This window comes from Temnothorax americanus, unplaced genomic scaffold (assembly GCF_048541705.1).
Source record: "Temnothorax americanus isolate GAGA-0224 unplaced genomic scaffold, ASM4854170v1 Scaffold5, whole genome shotgun sequence".
NCBI lineage: Eukaryota > Metazoa > Arthropoda > Insecta > Hymenoptera > Formicidae > Temnothorax > Temnothorax americanus.
The window spans coordinates 1,387,125-1,407,857 of record NW_027509657.1 but is presented as its reverse complement, the minus strand read 5'-3'; the positions used below and the strand labels follow the sequence as shown (position 1 = coordinate 1,407,857).

General features: G+C 35.8%; 2 protein-coding genes across 8 annotated transcripts in view; one reads left to right on the top strand and one right to left on the bottom strand.

Annotated features, from left to right (window-relative positions):
* LOC143903963 (uncharacterized) overlaps window positions 1-9,940 on the bottom strand; it is a 45,350-nt gene extending 35,410 nt beyond the window's left edge. The window contains exon 1 of the mRNA XM_077418095.1: window positions 9,157-9,940. The gene's annotated coding sequence lies outside the window, so the exon portion shown is untranslated. The remainder of the gene's footprint in view (window positions 1-9,156) is intronic.
* Fmrfar (FMRFamide Receptor) overlaps window positions 1,853-20,733 on the top strand; it is a 51,959-nt gene continuing 33,078 nt past the window's right edge. The window contains exons 1-2 of one of the 7 annotated variants that reach the window (XM_077418102.1): window positions 1,853-2,199; window positions 3,387-3,793. The gene's annotated coding sequence lies outside the window, so the exon portion shown is untranslated. Of the gene's footprint in view, window positions 3,806-11,372; window positions 11,470-20,733 lie in introns of those variants that run through there. The other 6 variants (XM_077418100.1, XM_077418101.1, XM_077418098.1 and 3 more) reach the window with 6 other exon arrangements.

The window sequence follows — 20,733 nt, the reverse complement described above, 5'->3', positions numbered from 1 at the left end:
GAAAAAGGGCGACGAAATTGGGTGAATCATAAAAGGAATATGTTGAAACGGGACATATCTTGGAGCTCGTATAATAAACTCCAACAAGTGGAAATTCGTGCGAACAAAAATACGAGGACAAAAACGCCAAAAAAATATCGGAGAGGAAAACACAGGAGCGCATGATATCAAAAAAGAAGATGCGAGCAAACAAAAACTCGAGTAGGAAATAGTATATCGCTTTAGTGCAAAGGTCAAAGTTTAAAATAACGATGGAAACATTTTTTTAAATATCAGATGTTTGTGAATAAACGAGGTTACAAAATTTCTATTTGCTGAATTTTTTTCATAATCAAATATTTAGAACTTTATAATATAATTTGTGCTTTGCAAGCCTTTTAAGATTATAAGAATTAAAATTATTATTAAAAAATTAATTTTTCTCGTTTTTAAAAATATGTACGAATTTACATTTGAGTTATAACTTCCTAATTAATCTAAATAAACACCATTATAAAATATCGCAGATGCGTAGTGCGGTGATATCGACGATTAATATTAATAGTATGCGATACGCATACTATTAAACGCTAAAAGTAGCGTTTAATATATGGATTTTAAAATATAGATTGTGCAATCGTTTGCATAATCAAAAATTGCGCGATCCAGTTCCTGAATAAATGTTCCTGTAAAATGTTTATTTTACAAGAAATTCAAAGAGCTGGACACATGGATAAATAAATTTTTCCGTAACAAACATTCGACATAAAATAAGGCGAAAAAACCAACAAAAGAATTAAATCCACGCGATATATAAATAGTTAAAGGTCAGGTTCATGGATCGTCGATCAAATCAGATTCAAGCATGAAGAAAATATATCTGACAAACTTCTTTAGCGTTGTTCTATGGAGATTTAGCAATCTTCTTGATTCAAATATCTCTCGGAATCTGATATTTTCGCTCTTCCTCATTCAAGGAGATTAAAATTGAAATAGAATAGTGAAAATAAGTTTAAAAAAAAAAACAAGAAAGGTGATTGAATATCTTTTCTATTGGATATCGTTCAGCAATCCTTTTCCTATATACACGTCGGGTAAATGTGAAGTAGTAGGGAAATCTAAAAGACACAGAGAGAGAGAGAGAGAGAGAGAGAGTGCAGATTTAGACGAGAAAAATAGAAATAATAACATCAAGTGCGAAACGTAGTAAGAAACTTTTAAGTCAGAGGCAACAGTCGTTACCACCTCGGAGATTATCAAGGGTAACAGGTCCCTCTGATGCAGATCAAATTTCATTAGAATGTAATCTCGTCGAAATGTAATCTCCGAATCAAAATCCCATCGGATTCGTACCGCCCTTCTTGCTCGTCTCGTTTGATTCTCGCGCGCAAAGAATTGAAATGATATCATAAGTATCTCGGATTCAGGCGCATGCATGTATATACGACAGAGGAATATAGCTTCTATTTACGTTCTTTAAGTTTAAACTATAGCGTATTGCGACGCTCGGTTTCGAGAGCACCTATAATGCCGCGTATGAATGGCGCAGGGAACGAGCCAGACAAACGGGCCGGCGAACGAACGCGCAGACGTATATATACAGACGTGAGAAAGAAAGAAATGTGCACGCGTGATGGGAGAACGGAGATGGCTTCCGAAAGTCAAGTCGGAGCTAACAATAAGTCGCGTGATCCTCCGAAAGGGTGAAAGAGGCGCGGAGGAATAACGCCGAAGCCGAAAATCGAGAGAGAAAGAACCGGGAGAGGAGAGGACCGGCACAACACGGGGGCGAGAGTGCGCAGGCGGCACTCACTGCCAGGGTCACTCTCGTCGCACTCGCGACCATTCGCGTAGCGGTGCGACGCGAGGCGACGCGAGGCGACGCTACGCGCCGCGACGCTTGCCGATCCTCTTCTCCTGGCTAGACGCACTTCAGTGCGCCGCGAGAGCGCTCCGAAACCGCTTGTTGATCTTACCGCCTTCCGTCGGAGCGACCAACGCCGCGCCGCCGCCGCGCCGATCGTAAAAAGCTTCGGAGGAAAGTGTTGAGAGTAGAGGCCAAAAGTAAACGTCACGGAGTAGAACGTGCCGTGGAATAGAAGAATTAAATATTTAATGATTGGCGAGAAATAGTGCGTCGTTGAGATGCTTTGGCTTTAAAATCACCAGTGTTCGTCATGCCAACTAAGATGAAATGATCACCGATGAACTGATCAATGAGTGTGTAATCGACGATAAATAATGAATAATAGTAAACAATGAATAATGAGAAATAAACACAAATTATTGAAAAAAAGACTGTTAATTTTTAGCAATAGGATTATTAATAAACAGTTACCGATAAAATTATTAATAGATGGTTAAAGCAGAATGCTCGTAAAAAAGTAATGATCGTATTTAAGATTGTTAATAGATTTAATGTGATTAACCAGTACCATGGCCAACATTTTCTGGAGAGTTAATTACTAGTGGTCACCAGCAAGATTAATATTGATTCGAAACTGGTAATGATTGGTAATCATACTCGAGCTTATACATGTGCGCTTACCGAATTAGCAGTAAATGGAAATCAATTTCAATCAAATTCAATTAAGCTTATACTATGAGTGATTGTTATGTGAGTATTAGGGTTATTGATAGAATAAATAAAATCTGACGTGAAAAATAAGTGCTGTTGATAAAATCTTGAAAATTTCATTAGACTTACTAGAGACGATACAAACCCCCCATGCGGACTTTGATAATAACCATCATAATCGTTTAATGGATAAAGAATACCGCGAAACAGTGGCATCAACTAACGTGAAAATTGACATCTGGTATATGTTCAGCAGTAAAGTTATTTTCTCTTTCTTTCGACGAAGAAATGATAAATTAATGGATAACTACTACAAAAATATTCCGGAGGATCGAAAAATAATCAATCGAAAACTTTTTCAAGAGAAAAACCTGAGGTTGATCTGAGCTGATCAAGGAAGCTTCACAAATATTATCCTTTGGAGACAACGGGCTTCTTTTCTTTCCTTTTGAGGAAGATAAGATGACTCATTCAGGAAGAAACAAGTGTATTAATGAATGGTGTCTTAGAAACATCCAAGTTATACAAAAGACGATCAACCCCGAGAGTTTTTTAAGAATTAAAACTAATCTTACTTGAGACTCCAAGAATCCTAGGCTCAGATTATTACAGACTCTTCCTTTTATTTCTCATTATGATAGATTATGCGATACAACAATGAAGATACAAGTTAATTAAAAAGTTCTCTTCAGAAAATAAAAGAATTTACTTAAAACAAGGGAAACTTTGTGAAGTTTTTTGTGAATCAAGACCCACACAGTTCATTAGCTCTTCGATTCAAAATGAATCAGAATTGTAAATCTGCGAATTAATTCAATATAAATTCTAGAAGTGTGTGACTCACTAAAAGCGCGAGGAGGAACTCACGAGCGAGATTAAGTGATACAAATCGGTGATTGGCGTGTTTGTGGACAATACCGGAGCGCTAAGAAACCACCTTCGAGGAAGGCGGAGTGACTCATCGATGAGCAAGGATCAGCGATATCTTTGAGCGCGAATTTTGCGAGACGTTCCTCAAATTTTCGAGCGAAGTGTATCAGCAGAAGCGAGTTCCGCGATTCTCCCTGCTCTTGATAGACAAAGTTATGATTAAGTCCGATGTCGTGGAAGTGACGCGAAGTATATACTTGATTCTATATGCCCACGCGAACAGACGCGACTCACGGTGATGAGAATGTCAGGTGACGCAATGATAAAGTTCGAGTGTCGCATGATCGACGAGGAGACTAACGACAGGTGATTATGCAGGTGAAACCCCAATCGAGATTTCGCGAGAGATCGCGTAGCGTCCGCCACGGACGTGTCTATTAATAGTTTCGCGTACAAAATTTCACGACATGCTTCTATGCGAACAGCACAGCAATTTTGTGGATGAATAGCATGCGACGCTGCGTTACATGCCGTCGTAAATTTTTCGCGAGCAATATATTTCGACATAATCGTGATAATCTCTGAGAGAATGGACGAGATTTTATTTTTTATCGTATAAAAATTTCACGATTAGATACTTTATTTCTCGGTGCAAAATTATATTTTCCAGCGCAATCTTGTTGCAAATATTAAAAATAGATCAAAAGTTATTCACAAAAATTATTACAAAGCTAAAATTTTGTACGTTTGTACTTATATGAATATCAGTCAATAAGATGAAATTTTTACTCTCTCTCTCTCTCTCTCTCTCTCTCTCTGTCAATTGTGGTAATTTAAATATATTATTAACAGATGCAAGAAAGTTGATTAACATACAAACATCAGATAAATAATTAAGACATTAGATATATATTTCAAATATTAATTTTAAAATCAGTTTACACAACGAAAGTTTATATCTAACCTTATTCTTTTTGTGGATAATTTAGTTCATTAAGCTCATTTTTTATTGAAAATAAGTATGCTTTCTCCGATGATGTGACAATAATATCCAGTTAAAAATTTTATTTTAGATGGAAACTTTAGAACACATTATGCATCATCGCTCATAAGCCAAAGTATTCTCTTCATTGCGTAGCGCATTAGTTCATTGAGACGCAAAATGGCTTCTTTTCATCCGGGCGCTCTCTACAATATAAAGCATTGTGACTTTCATGTATTATGATGGTATTTCAAATCTTATCATGGCTATATGTATACCTATATATTTTACATTTTATACTCCACTATATATAATGTAACTTATGAAGAAAATATCCCAATGAATTCGATAAAAAATCAGAATTTATACTCCCCAAAAAAAGCAGCTCATCTCAGATATCTATTTTCTTTCACGTCTTTTTCGACATCTGAGTAACGAGGCTGGCTCGACCATTAGCTTCACCCTCCTCGAATTAACGCTTATTGTTAGCCTCCTGACATATATCGAAAAAATCTTATTTTCGCAATAAAATTATTTTATAAAAATTATATAGTTTCGCAACTTTATATATTTAAAAAAGAATTTCTTCTGGGGTGTTACATAAATATAAAGCAAAATTACATTGACTCAATATACTCAACTTATCGATAACAAAAAAATTATTACGTTAAAAGACACTAAAACGAATTTTATATTATAAATAAACTGATATTAGAAGTTAACTAAATTCCCGGCGAAATTTTTCACAAAAATATCTTCCATTTGCATCTACCACTTTTATCATCTTAGAGGTAGCGCCATACGGATACCGCGGCGAAAGAATGTCTCGTCTTTTGACGCGATGAAGTTGTCTCATTTTTTAGCATCTGCTTCATTTGTAAAAAATTAAGTATGTATCGGAGAGGCTGTGCTGCATCGACCGGAACAAGTGATAATCAGACGACGCGATATCTGGAGAACATAATGCTGCGTGGGGAAGTACTTCCTATTCGAGATTATACAGCGTTTGTTTGATCTTATGAGCAACACGAGGGCTCGCATTATCATGGAGTAAATTGTCTTTGCGTCGTTTCGAGGCATACGACGGCCGTTTTTCTTGAAGCGAAACGTTACGTGCATCAATTATACCAGTTTAAACGAGGCACATAAAAAAACGGCCGGTAAAACGACGCAAAGACAATTTACTCCATGATAACGCGAGGCCCCACGTTGCTCATAAGGTCAAACACACGCTGTATAATAATTTTATTTTAAAAAATGTGTAGATATTTTGATGTATTTTTCTCGTGATCTCATATTCTATATATTCGCGCATACAACATAATAAAGCGAGCTATAATATTGAAACTAAATATAGCGAAAATAATTACAATAATACAAAACGAGAAAAGTGATACGGATAAAATACAACGTTTCTTTCAAATAAATTTTTCCGTAAAAATACGCGATCGCACACACACAAAAATCTACGACCTTTGACGAGACTTATTGCGATCTCAAATTGCACGACGTAATGAGAAAGCATTCAGGAAATAAACGTCGCCTGCAGCAAGATTGAATTATGAGCGGGGAAAGCGGTAAAAGCGAACAAGTGGAGTGACAAATTACGATTACGATAAAGAGAATCGCAATTTTTATACATGAAGTTTATAACTTCCGCTTAATAAGGCAAGAGGCAAATCGGAGAAAAAAGACAGAGATAATACAACGGGAATTGCACATATGTATAACGAAACATCATAAATGACATGGTCTTAGAATTCATGATCAAAGAACCAACCACAATCACCAAAAGAAAATTATTATGTTCTATCTCAAATGTAAGTCGCTTAACATCATGATCCCGATCATGACTCGAGATAAATGTGATTTTAAATTTAATTTTTTCATCTGCAACACTTGCTTGATTTCAATTTTTAACAATAATATTGCAAAAATGAAAAGTTTTATTCAAGAAATATACTGCTAAATAAGAATAGGGTAAACTCGGGTAAGATGGTCATACGACCATGTTCATTCGATGTTTCATGGCGAGCTAGGTTGAAAAAACATAGGTATTGGTCATCTTTCCTGTATGGCCATCTTACCCGAGTTTACCCTAGGGAGTCGATTAGTCTATACGATCAAAGATGATTGATTTTGGTAAAACTAATAAATTTAATAAAAATTGTGATTATAAAAAAGTATTCTGAATTATAATATTCGTTATTGTCAAATTTTTAAATGTGTAATTGGCATCTCCTTAACAAAGTTCTTAATTTTCGAGAATAAAAATAAACGATTATATTATTTTCCATTAAATAAAATTAACTTCATAATAGAACAGATTCTGTTGACAAACTTTTTTTTATTGTTGATTTTACATTTTTAAAATAAAAGCTTAATTCCTAATCTATTGACATTTTGTCAGCAGTTTTGTTTCAGTCCTTATTATGTCTAACACATCCAGTGGAAAAGTTAAACAACGATAATTTAAAGCATTGCAGTCATGAATAATGATGCGTCAACAGTACAACCGACCTTTAAAGGCAGTAATGAAGATCTCTAAGGATTCATAGCTCTTAATGTCTATATCTACACGTGATGCAGGCCCTTTTAGATTATTAACCCTCAGAGAAAGAGAGAGAGAGAGAGAGAGAGAGAGAGAGAGAGAGAGAGAGAGAGAGAGAGAGAGAGACCAGTTATAAATAGCCAGCTGTGTGTGTAATACAAATAAGACCAGCATTTAGGCAATCGATATTTATATGATCGGATCGATAGCCTTAAGTAGATCGAGAGCTTTAATTAATTAACGATCTGATTTATGGTTTAATCCTAGTTAAATCGAAATTACATCTATGGAAGATATACTGTAACATCTGCAATATCTATAATATTTAAAATATCTGTATCTAAAATTTTAAAGAAATATTTATTTCGGACTGACCTTGTATGAAGCTCTCCTCTAATTATGCATTTGAAATTTATCGAAGGATTTGAAAATCCAATATTTAACTTTGCGCGACTATCTCTAGAAGTTCTGTAAAATAAATTTGACTCCAATTTTAAGAGAAAATTCGAAAATTCTCTTCTATACCATGAGTAAAAGTTTTACACGCTGCCCAAGAAAATTATTGTGTCTCATATCCGTTTATTATTAAATCCTTTTCTGGCTTTAATATATTTTCTATATTTAATATATTACCTAATGAAATTCTCGTTAAAAATCAACTCAGAAATTTATCACAGAAAAATTATTCTCTTATACATTTCAGTGTAGCAAAAATAAACTGTATAATCATTTTTTTGTACATAAATAATTTATAAACATATCTCTGTTACACTAATGAAAAAAATGATATTTTATAAAATTAATTTACAAACTTTGATGTGATAATACGGAAGAGGACGCTTCATATGAAACCGGTTGCTACCGCCATCGAGACCGCCATGGTCATTGCGCGCGTATCATTTCTCCAAAATTTCATTAGCAAACTAAACGAAAGCAGGATCAATTTGAAACTTCGTAATGGCTAATTAAAGAATACGTGATCGTCACGCTTTCGTTAAACTGCTGTAATTGCATCAGCAATGACGAAATAACTGGTGTAAAACTGAAGCGAACAGGCTTTAATAAGTTATCGAGCGAAAATTTAACTTCATCGATACAACTTTCGTTCTGTGATAGGATTAACGTTATAACAGATGCACGTAAATGGCAAATGGCAGCGGGAGCTCGAAAATGTCATGACTATATTTTATTCTTTTCATTATTTATTATTCCGATTACGCAATACGAGAAATAAAAGAAATTAAATTATGTAAATCACCAGGGGTTTCTAGAATTAAAAATTTTCTTCGACTGAGAGATTATTACCGATTATATTATTAATTATTCTCTGATCGCATTAAATTTCCATGACATACATTTTTCGCTAAATTTAAATTTAAAATTGCTTAAACGGGATTTTCCAGCAATCATTTGTTGCTTAATTTTTTATTTAAAATATCTTCTAACAAAATACAGGGAAACTTATTTTTCGCTCGTTTGAAGCAAAGGCTATAATGAGAAGTAAGACCATTACACGAGCATTAATAGATGTTACGGAAAAATCATATCGAATTTTTATATGTCCAACTATTCACTGTGCTCCGATCACAGCCGGACTTAAAACACATCAGTTATCATTAGAACGTTAAAAAACCCTTCCTTCCCCCCACAATTAAATCGACACGATTTAATTATTAAAAAACTGTAAAGAATTTATTGCGAAAAATGTGTTACAATAATACATATAAAAATTCGATATGAATTTTTCCGTAACATCTATATTAATGCTCGTGTAATGGTCTTACTTCTCATTAAGATACAGAGAATTTGTATAAAAACAAAAGAATGAATTCAGTTAACTGTGTCTTTTCATGCAATACAAAATTTAACGTAAATATAAGGAGTTATATTTCTCAATTGTTAAGAACAAAATTAATCCACGGCGAATCAGTCGATTATTGCGACTGAACGGTCGCGAATTGACCTTTGGCCGGAAAATTGACACGAAAGCGGGTCGTATTCTGCGAAGTAATTCGATCGCGCGTTTCCCATCAGGATTGAATTTTTAACCTCGCCTTGCACACATCAATCATCCCGCTAGATTCGCGAAATTATTTTCGCGACGTTTCTTCTCGCATCCGCGATCTAAAGCGGACGAATGAAGAATCAATCGCGCGGCTAATGTATACGTATATAGTACAAATCGAATTCACTCACAAGTGAAGTCGTCGAGGCACCCTCGCCGCTGCAGCGCCGCTGTTGCAACCACCGCCATTGTACGCCTCGCCGTTGCACCCCCGCCGAACTGTTCCATTGTTCCGGAACACTCGCTCACGCTGCTGACGCATCGATCGGAAAAGCGCGCAGTTACAATTACAATCGTATGCTAATTAGCATTACATTCACGGCATTCGCGACGCGATTTCGACGAGCGGGCAACGCGGGACGGAAATCGATCGCTCGCCGTTTTTTTCTCTGGCACACGTACGCGCACAAACGGAGAAACGCGCGGCTGGGCTGGCTGCGTGGCTGCCCGTCGCCTAACGATTTCGACGCTTCGCTTCGCGGCACTCCCGACGTTCATTACACGCGCGGCGATGCGACCGGAACGAGCGAGCAACACGACGACGCGAAGCCTCGACGGCGGCGACGGAAGAATTCCCCAATGCGGCCAGTGCGAAAAAAAACGCGTCACGCGCGGCCAACTTCGCGCCGTGTGGCGACTCCGCGGAGATCGCCGCAGCCGAGTCGAATCGATGGATCGATCGATCGCCGCGTATCGATTCGAGAATCTATCTCACGCACATCTGGGTCCGCACACATGGGCCGCGTTCAGAAATTCAATCTGGGTATAACTCAAGCCCATTGCACAATGCCAGACAACAAGCAATAGGAATAGGAAGTGACCAAAAAATCGTTAATTACAACCTAAAAAATTCGAATGCTACGATCGGTTGGCAACAGGCAAATAGGCACAGAATTTCCAACGTGACGGAAACTCTGTGTCTATTGCCTGTGTCACTGTTTATATATATTCTGCATTTATACGTGATTTCTGATTTATATTCCTTGTTCCTATTGCCTGTTGCCCGGCATTGTGCAAGGGGCTTTAAGGGCCACTTCGACTAAACTCCGATTAACTTAATCGTTGATTAGTCCACTGGAAACGACCAATCGCATTTGCTCCTTAAAAAGATTGACAAATGCGATTGGTCATTTCCAGTGAACTAATCAACGATTAAATTAATCGGAGTTTGGTCGAAGTGACCCTTAAGGCCGGTGTTCATATAGTCGGATGTTATATTTAAGACCGTCTTAACACAATCTTAAAATGTCACAAACTAATCACAGAACGTATTATCAACTTAAGACATTACTTAAGACGGTCTCGAAATAAGATCCGACTGGCTGCGGTCCATTTGACGCTACAAATGCTTCGAAGCATTCCTCTTTTCTTTTCTTTTAACGAAGAAAGAAGGAGAAGAAGAGAACGCTCCAAAACATTTCTATAGCATCAAGTGGACCGCAGCCTATAAATACCGGCCTAAGCTACAGTTTACGAATTACGTCACATACACTATAGCGTTAGTATAAGGCCTGGGCACATATAGAACAACTTAAGCAGTAAAAGACGTAAGCAGTAAGGCCTATCTACATAAGACGCAGAACGCGAGTCGCAAGACACACGCACAGTCTGCATGTCAATCTAACAAAGAGGTTAGGTTGACATGTAGACTGTTGTGTGTGTGCTTGCGACTCGCGTTCTGCGTCTTATGTAGATAGGCCTTTTAAGGAAATCAACAGTTTGGATTCGCTACTGCTTACGTTACGTCTTGAGTTCTCGACTGTGATTGGCTGATTTGCTTATACTGCTTGAGTTCTTACCGCGCGCTTAAGTTTTTCTATGTGCACGGGTCTTTACCCTAGGTGTGCCTATAGGCGTAATTCCTGAACGCACTCCTGCGTATTCGCCCGCGATCGCGATGAAAAAAAAAACGCGACGCGGTTCACCGAGCGCGGTTAATAATATACGCACTGCGTGGTTCGGGGACGCGACGCGCCGTGACGTCACGACCGTGACCGTGCCAGTCAAAACAATAAGGGACGTATGTACGCGCGTCGTTGAATAAGCTTCGTAAACAAACCCGCCCGTCATCCGCCCGCGCGCGCGAGAAAGCCCGGAAGATCTCGATTTGTTTACGTAATAATCTAATCTCGATTCTGCTCCGTCCCGATCGCCCCCGATAATCCCGATGAGGATCAGCCGTTCTCGGCGTCGCGATTCGCGATACACTCGGCGCCAGTGTCGCCGCTTACTTCGCGTCGCTCGCGCGTTTCTTTTTTTTTTTCTCCGTAAATCCGTCGGAAGAATATTCGTTATTCGTTCTCACTAATTAGCTCTCATTAATTGGCACGCGCGATCGTAAGTATTTAGCGATGCTTAATTCTTTTCGCGTGTTTCTCGTATGGGTGAAACGAACAATGGCACGGGACGCGCAGCGTCGGGAAGCAGCGAGGCAGCGGTGGCGGGTGAGTAAATTCGATCACCATGTTTACGGGGCGATCTAATTGCTGTTCATTCAACTTTTGCTCGGTGACGGTGCAAAGTATTGTCTCGTTAAAATAATCGCGCACCGGCGAATTAATTTATTCTCTGTTATCGCTCTGCCCACGTGCGGCTGCTAAATCTAAAGGATTAATAGTACAAATTTAATAAATCGTGTAGATTTTGTGTACAAATTCTAAAAAATTGTATTTTTGTAATTCGAATTAATCTCCACAAATAAGCTAACATTAAACGTTTAGTGCTCGTTCTAGTTTTATCAATGTAATTTAGGCCCAGTTTCACACAAGCGTCGGTTAACTTTTAATCTTAGATTAACTCACTCTTCGTCTCTTTCTAAGGGGAACGTTAGAAGGAGACAAAGAGTGAGTTAATCTTTGTAAGATTAAAAGTTAACCGACACTTGTGTGAAACTGGACCTTAATAGTCAACTAATTGAGTAATATTATGAATATTTCGAAGATATATAATTTGCTATACTTATACTCCTACATCATTTCAAGTATATCGAAACCTATGTGAAGGATTGCCAATTGCCGCACAAAGCACTCGAAATTGTTGCAATAATTTATGTTCGTGTTCATAATCTATATTAATCCTTTCCTATTTCCACGTCGAGTCCATATCTACATGCAAATTACGAGAAATAAATTGCTGCGACAGTGTCAAATTAGTTTTTGAAATCCTGAAATTAGACTCTCTTAATTTGTCACTTTTTTTTCGAAGTGAAATACACTTCCGTTTATTAACAGAGATAACGTATGGGATCACAATTCTAAAGTTAACGCGAGACGATTTATTTATTCGAATAAAATCGATTTGTATCCCGCTCAGAGACAAGTCGGCAAACATTGCCGTGTATAATCCCAGTTTATCGCTAGTAATTTTTCGTGTGTGTTGCATTTATTTTTATATATGATGAGTGTATATATTCTCACAACGTAAATAATTTGAATTCCGTCGCTATCGGGCAATATAGGTATATCTTGATAACGTAAATAAATTTTTCATGTCGCATCGTCATCCGACAATAAGCCCTGACAATTTTATCCGTGATAAATGACACGAAAGGTAATTATTTTCATTATGTTATTTATACGATAGAAAGGATCGACGGAGAACAATCGCGGCATTATCCTTTATCCGCGTTTTATCTTCGCTGACAATGCAATAACGATTCCGTCAAATGCTTTTAGATGTGTCATTGTCAATTTTATCGCCAATTTATATACTCACAATCAGATACATTCGATAGTATTTTATTATTAACGAAACTTGTTACTGTATTAAATATAAAAAAAAATGCAAAGATCTTCGAAAAAGATAAACAAACTCTTAACGTCCTTCTTCGTCTCTTTATTGAGATTTATCGAAGAATCTTATGTTATCTTCTCTGACCTTGTTGAGTTCGTCGGCCAAAATAACCAATTGTGTATATGGCACTCCGTATAATGTGATCTCCGCGATGTCATTTCTGGGATTTCGCGATAACCGATTCGATACAACAATATCGCTGTAACGATGTATTCATCCTCTCGGCAACTGATAAAGTTGATCGAATTGTGCGGAATTAATTGTGTGCTCCCGATCTGTCAATGTGACACGAGAGATATCTGATATACGCAATAATAATGTTTGTCAGCGAATAAGCGTGTTCGATTGTAATATGTCTATTTCTGTATTGATATGTTTGAATTAATATGTTTCAAAACTAACAAAAAGTTACACAGATGCCAAAAAGTCATGGATAAATGCATGAATACATCACGTACACGAAGGATATCACTGATGCATTTTTGCAAACGTATATATATTTCATGTAGTTCAATTAACTTGAATTTTAAACAACAGATTTATATACCAGAAAAATAACAATGTCGAATAAAATATTGTTTTTTACTCTGACAGATTTCAAAGTTATAAATTCAGAAATTGTTGTGAGTTAGATAGCGGACTATAAATAAACAACGAAGTTTTGTTATTTAATTATAATTGCAGGTAAACTTTGCTTCAACAGCCACCTCTCTCGAAGCTTGATCTGTCGAACCGATTTGTTTAACGTTGAAAATAAACATATAATATAATTTATGTTCAACGATCGTACTTGAATTATCTCGAAATTGAACCACAGAGATATTTACGTGTTCCACAAAGCTATCATATTCTCACTTTCCGAAATTATCCGAGAAAAGTTAATATATACACATATTTCCATAAATCCTGTGTGTATCGATTTCCATATCCATAATTCATCTCGCAGTCTCTTTGACTAACGAGCTTTTGCCAGAAACCATGATAATTATAATGAAATAGCGCCGACGAAGCGTGTAGTACCTGCGTACGTTAATGCAAACGCATTTGTAGTGCGCGCTGCTAAATTCCGATTAACTCGATCGTACACCGCATTACGGAATAACCAACATCGAACGCGTAAGGTAAATTCGCCGGTTACGCAACATCCGTACGCGAACATACATGCCAATAGAGGAAGCACCTCTTGGCGTGAAACAGGATAATCCTGCTGCAACGGCTCTTGTTAAAAGTGTCGGCGTATATATTATGTTTCACGATTATACTCACACATCGTGCTTCTCTCCCAGAAATGAATTTTGGCGAAAATTTAAAATCTCTTTCTCTCGTAAAAATGCAAATACGCGGATTAAAATAAATTCCTGTGAAAAATAGAAACTTCTATTGAATGTATAGCTGTGCCTTCTCCAAATTCGTTTTGTTGCTCGTCGTGTGCAAATTAAAAATAATTTTAATCCTAATTTTCATCCTTTTTAATTAATGCTGCGCTTATAATGCTCGTGCAACGCAAACATCGAATCACTTTTTATTTACCAAAAAGAAACCAAATGTATTTTCGTACTAATGGAATTTATAAATATATTATACATATACATATATGTGTCAGAATGTAAACAACAGAGCTGTTTGAACGGATATACACGTTTATCGTTTATTAAAATTGTAATAGAGTTTATTAAATTCCGTTTTGATCCAAAACATTATACAGAACAGTTCATATGGGGCCACTAAATACTGATGCATGGTATCGATGAAATTTTTATAGCCCTACAAAGTGTTTTCGCGTTTTTTTTTTCAATAATCGCGTTTCCCCCTCGCGTGGTACACAATTTCCAAACAACATTTAATATGCAATCTGTAAACAGCATTTGATATAGATACGACAAATTTGTAACGACGCACATATGAAATTTATTATAATTACAAAAAATAAAAGAAACTGCTTTTTCTTCTTAATATTATTTTTGAAAATGCATCGTATATCACGCTTTTGCATTTTTCATCATTTTTACCTTAAGTCTTCGTCTACATGTATATTGGAAGAAAGCACATAACGCTTATATTAAACCTTCTAGCTGCTCATTAATCACAGAGACGCGATATCGTTCCCCGTTCCCCATTAAGCAATACTTACAATACCGCTATATATCATTGTTTTTCCCTACCAAACTATTGCGTAAATAGTTGCGATACGCTATCAGCCAAATGACCATTGAATACAAAAAGGCTACTGCTGACAGGGTACAAAAATAGATCTGAACACTGTATAGAATACAGAATGTCCGAAATAGGTTACCCCAAAAACAGTGAATGTAGCTTCGCCGACTGTGCCATTTACGACAAGAGCTTTTTTTTTTTCCCCCCAAGATTTACGGTATGTAGACAGGATGCCCTAGAAAACGCGCGTATTTCTACGGAAGATTCTGTGTAAGATCGTACCAAGATCCTCTTCAACATATTTGTAAGATCCATTAGTAAAGATTACTTTGGTATATGTAGCGCGATCTTATTAGATATCTTAAAAAGTAACGATAAGAAACATATGCAAATGTCTCTCTCGGATTTTTATGAGTTTGAGATATATTGCAGTATATAGGTCAAAAATAGAAGATACAAATTTCTTTATTTATTATGTGCTCTTACGCACGTTAAAAATAGAGCATCCCTTTGATAAAAATCGACTTTCTAAGAGAATAGCAATAAGAGATATGAAAAAATGTTTTAAACATAGGTTTTATAGCGTCAAATCCGCACTAAAAGTTTTTTTTAAAGGTGTTAACTGTGTGCAGAAGGGTGTAAACTGCGTATTAGATTTGCAAAAAGGTGCTCGCGCGGTACGCAAAATTTTATATTCTATTCTATTTTATATTCTGCGTCTGGAATGCCGTTCTCATGATCACCGCATGTGCACGCAAATCAGGAGAAAGCTTTCATAGTTGGAAGCTCGTCGAGGTCGCATCAAGCTTCTCTGCTACTATTCATAATGATATACGAGCAATTTAAAAAATAGCTGTTTAAAAAAAAAGAAATAAGTACGGAGAGAGTAAATCATTTGTCACCGACGCTGACAAATGATTTCCGTCAAACTTCTGAATTTATATGGAGAAAAGAGTGCGCGAATTTACGATTATAGTGGCGGAAACGGCGATTTAAACGCGAAAACTACCGTAATATTTTATTTTACAGTAAAACGGAGCTTCTAGCTTCGATCGATTTATTTTTTTTTTTTTGCTTGTTTTGTAGGGTCTATTGAGCACATCCGATTTTCCATTTTTAGAAAAGCGACAACAGATAAAAAGTATCAGGCATCAACAAAGGTGTATATGAGAGCTTGCGATGTATATATACGTGGTCTATAACTGACGGATTGTTATCTAGTGGTTTTCCGCAGAATTTTTCCGCAAAAATTCGTAGTTTTGAGTTAACACAAAATGTATTGTACTTTGTTTGACTAGAAATTTTATTTTTTCTTTAATTGAAAGAGTTTTGTGTTAATGCCAAAAATAGAATGTAAACATATATGTTCTAAATATAGTGCGCTTAAAAATACATTTATCGAAATATTAAAATAAATAAAATTGAGAAATGTTTTACATATTCGCAATGCTAATAACCACAAGTTTCAGAGTCTTGAGACATTCGTGCCTATTGTTCTGAGACACTTATGTTAGAAGTTCCGAATCAAAAGGATAACTGTCATTAGGGTTATATTAGGGTGAGGTTTAAGATAACGATGGGTTTGGGGATTGTTGAAGGAAAGCAAATGCAAATGAACGCTGCGTGCATAATTTAATGGGGCATACAATGAGTACCAGGGAATCGTACGGGAAAATCTCTTTCCGCGAGAAACTTTTCAACGATGGAAGAAATACGAAGGAGAATGCGGTGCTTTTTTTCTTAAAGTTTGTTTAGCAGTTTAGTGCTCTTGTGTTTCTTTATCACGTTTATGGGATTTAAAGGGCACCCTATCTTAAATTACAGCTATTTTTGCACAACTCAAAAAATGCTTGTGTAAATAAGCATCTTATATGATAATAAAAGATTGTCATAAATCAGTTTTCAAATTCAACTTTTAAATCATTTTTGCTTGTACCTTCTTGGAATCTTGAAGTTGAATTCCGTACTTAAAGTGTGTATTAAATTATGCTAATTAACGGAAACAATTAATAATGTTTCAGATATATCAGAAAATTATAAACATACTAATATTGCAATACTTGATTGTGCGGATGCAATTTGTGTAACATGCAATACGGTCGCTTATGCCGGAAATTGAACAACTTCGAAATGGTCGTGCGTCCATTTTTGGTAAAAAAAAAAAAGCCTATTTTCATCTACATTTCAGGGAGAATTCAATAAAAGCATATTTTCCATCAAAGGCAATATAAAACACTGTAACAAGTATACCGTATACAGTTCGATTATACCTACCATTCAATTACTCGTTCTATGCGGAAAGGTTATTCTATCATTTTTCACTACTTCCGTGAAATTTGCTATTGTGATATAATGTAATTATTTTCCATTGATTGATGTACACAATCATTTTATGACTTTTGAATTAATTCTAAAATTACGCCCTATATCTCTCGCTATCTGAATATTGAAATCATTTACGAGAACGCGCGTGAACGCTCGATTGCAACTATGCAAAAATTTCGCGCTTTGTTATTTCGCACGATGTGTATTCATAATTCGGCGAGGCGAACGCAACGATTCGCCGGAAAAAATCATCGTGCGTCCAGAGACACGATCTAAAAATAATGCAAATGCATTTTCTACACCTATACGTGTCTCCCAACTCTCTGAACTTTTACGACGGAGAGAATGGCTGCTTCCTTGCTCGTGTAGGGGAAAATGGGGTGCAATCAGCCGTCTTATCATTTATATTGTGAAAACAATTTCACACACTATTGCTTCGAGAATTGTACTTAAGAATTGTTATCTTTCGAGTACGAAAAGACGCTCTCCGTTATAAAACAAAAACGTGGATAACAAAAAAATCACGGATAATAATTATGACAGAAAGCACAATATGTCGGCGACGGATAAAGTCCGGCTGAAACCGGATTGTTCCGTTTCTCGAAAATGTTCCTGCAAAAAAATATTTCCGTAAAAAGAGTTAATCTCCAAATGCATTGCTTTTATCTCGGCAATGAGATAGACGTGGAGTTTTGCAGCCAGAACCACGTCAGATTATACTTCGCTTCCGAAAAGATAGATGAATCTCTCTCACGCGTGTACGAATTTGGGCAAAAAAATGAATTGTAGTTCCCAGGTGGCTATATGCAAATGAAGCAAATGAAAAAAGTCGCGTGGTCAACAGGAACACCTGATGCATGACTCGGAACTGTGAATTTATAATTCTGTTATAGATTTTATAGTGGCATTTGTGGCCATCCAGATTTTATGACGAGGCGATACCAACCGTAAATGATTAATAAAATTAAATCACATTATATCGATACATTATATACATTATACATATATGTATACATATTTTATTCTGTTATAAGATTGAAAAATTGCATGCTATACATATATTAAGTTGATATATAAATTACTATATTGTGTAATTTAAATTAGATAATAATGTCACAATTTTGTCCAGTTATAAAACAAAACTTGATATATTGCGAATTGAATTAAATTTTCAATGAAGCAATGGTGTTTATTAAATTACGCCCAGATAAATCGGATAACTGAATCAGGCTAAATTTGCATTATTATATGAAATAGCGGTTTACAGAGATTCTCGCTTATACCAATAACTATATGTATAATACTCGTATCCTAGTTTCAAGGTTTCGCTCTGCATTTGCGAGGAATGTGTGCTGGATTTACGTTAAAATTTCTAAATCTGATTTTAACACGCAGAAAGATACATGCGTGTTCGTAAATAAAAAAAAAGAAACGATTTGTGAAAAATTATAAAGAAAAAACCAATAAATAAATAAAAAAAACAAGTGTGTTTGTAAATTAAAATAAAGATATCACATGAGCTTTAGAAAAAAAATTTTTTTTAAAAAGGTTGTATTCAATAGAGTTTTAAATCTGGATTTATATATTTTTAATTCTGTAATAATAAATTTTAATAAAAAGAATTAAGATTAATTTAATTCTATCTTATTATAAGAGATAACTCGATGCAACGGTGCAATAAATGACATTAAGAAAACGGAAAGTCTTTTTAAATTATTACAATAGCGTGCTCAAGATAGTTTAATTCCAGCCCCACTTTTTCCATTTCCAGATGTGAAAAATTGTGCTTCTTTAAATATGCTTAAGTAGAATTAAATGGAAGATTAAGACGATTTAAAAGTACGTCGCGCAAATATATTGCGAAAAATCGGTGATTTAACTGGAAAGAGCAGAATTCTTAGAAGATTATTTAGCGTTAAGATAACAGAGGATTAAAAAGAACTGACTCTTTTATTTGTATAAATTAAAACATATTTCAAACGAATTTTGAAGATAAAGATATTGAGGTAAAAAATGATAGCGCTATAAGATTAAAACTATGTCTTCAATATGCTAAAAAAAAAGATATAGTCCAACGTTGTAAACTTTAATACTTTGAATATTTAGCAGCTTTATTTTGGAAAAAAATATATATTATCTTACGGGAGACATCGCACAGAAGGAATCCGTAAATTTTGACTATAAAAGAGCCTTTGTTTTATACCAACTCACAATTTCAGAAACTTGTAAAAAGCACCGTGCTTCCCACCGTAACGCTTGAAATTTTCCTATAGTTATAAACACGCATCGTGTTAAGCTGTGACGAAAAATTTCCTCCACTCACGCATCAACGTTAATGATGCAGGAGAAAAAAATTGCTTTCCCACCTTCAATATCAATGCACTGGAAAAAACCTACGCAACAATTATTCCAGACGTTTAAACAACGGACGTGTTCATTCTGGCCCTGTATTTTAAAAATAGCACAGAATAGAGAAAGCTTAAAAAGCAATTTATTGAGAAAAATTAAATTCAAAGTAGAATTGTGGCATATTATGCATTTATTACTAGGTGCAGTGAAATAGTATTTAAGATAACTTTGCATATAAAAGAAAGACAGTGTTACAAAGCGATTCTTTCAGAATTTAATTGTTTTTATTCATCTTAATAGATAGAATAAAATAGCCAACGTTTTTCTCTTTCGTATAACATTTTGATAAGTACGAGGCATATAAATATTTGTATATCATATTTATGTATTAAATAAATCGATTACTGTGTATATGTGTTAAAAGAAGTTAAGAATAATTAATACATTAACTATGTTAGGTCTTTTATATTAATTATTCTAGAACTAATAACTTCCAAGTGTGTCAAATAAGAAAGCCAAAGTAATCGCGTAATTCCGAATTGAGAATATCAGCATTTCATTCGGATTTATGCAGTCCTAACTGCAGCGAACTGCCGTGGTCGGTGCTCGTAAATCTCGAGATGAATATATGCTACCGGTTGTAAACCGGATTACACTTGTATACTATCTCGCGTTTATACAACACACCCCCGACACGCTCCTCCAGTCGTTCTCTATATATGAATGGCCCTCGCGATGATAACGGTCTGATCCCCGTGTATCTCATACCGAAGTACGGTTTGCCCCGCGGTTTCTCGTAACCAACCAGTTAAAAGCCTTTCCTACGATCTGCCCGCGCGATATTCTAACGAGATAACGATCGAATCGTATTTCTGCCGGCTGAAAAAGACCTTTGTTCGCTCGTCGCGCACAGAAATGTTATTTTCTAGAGGTGAATTTTCATATGAATTGTAGATCAAGATAGCGAACATAGGACGTTTACGTATCTCATTGTGTATCATATATATATATATATATATATATATTTGAAATGGTATACGTATCAAAATCCGATTGAACTCGGTTAAATCGAGGTGCGATTTCAATCT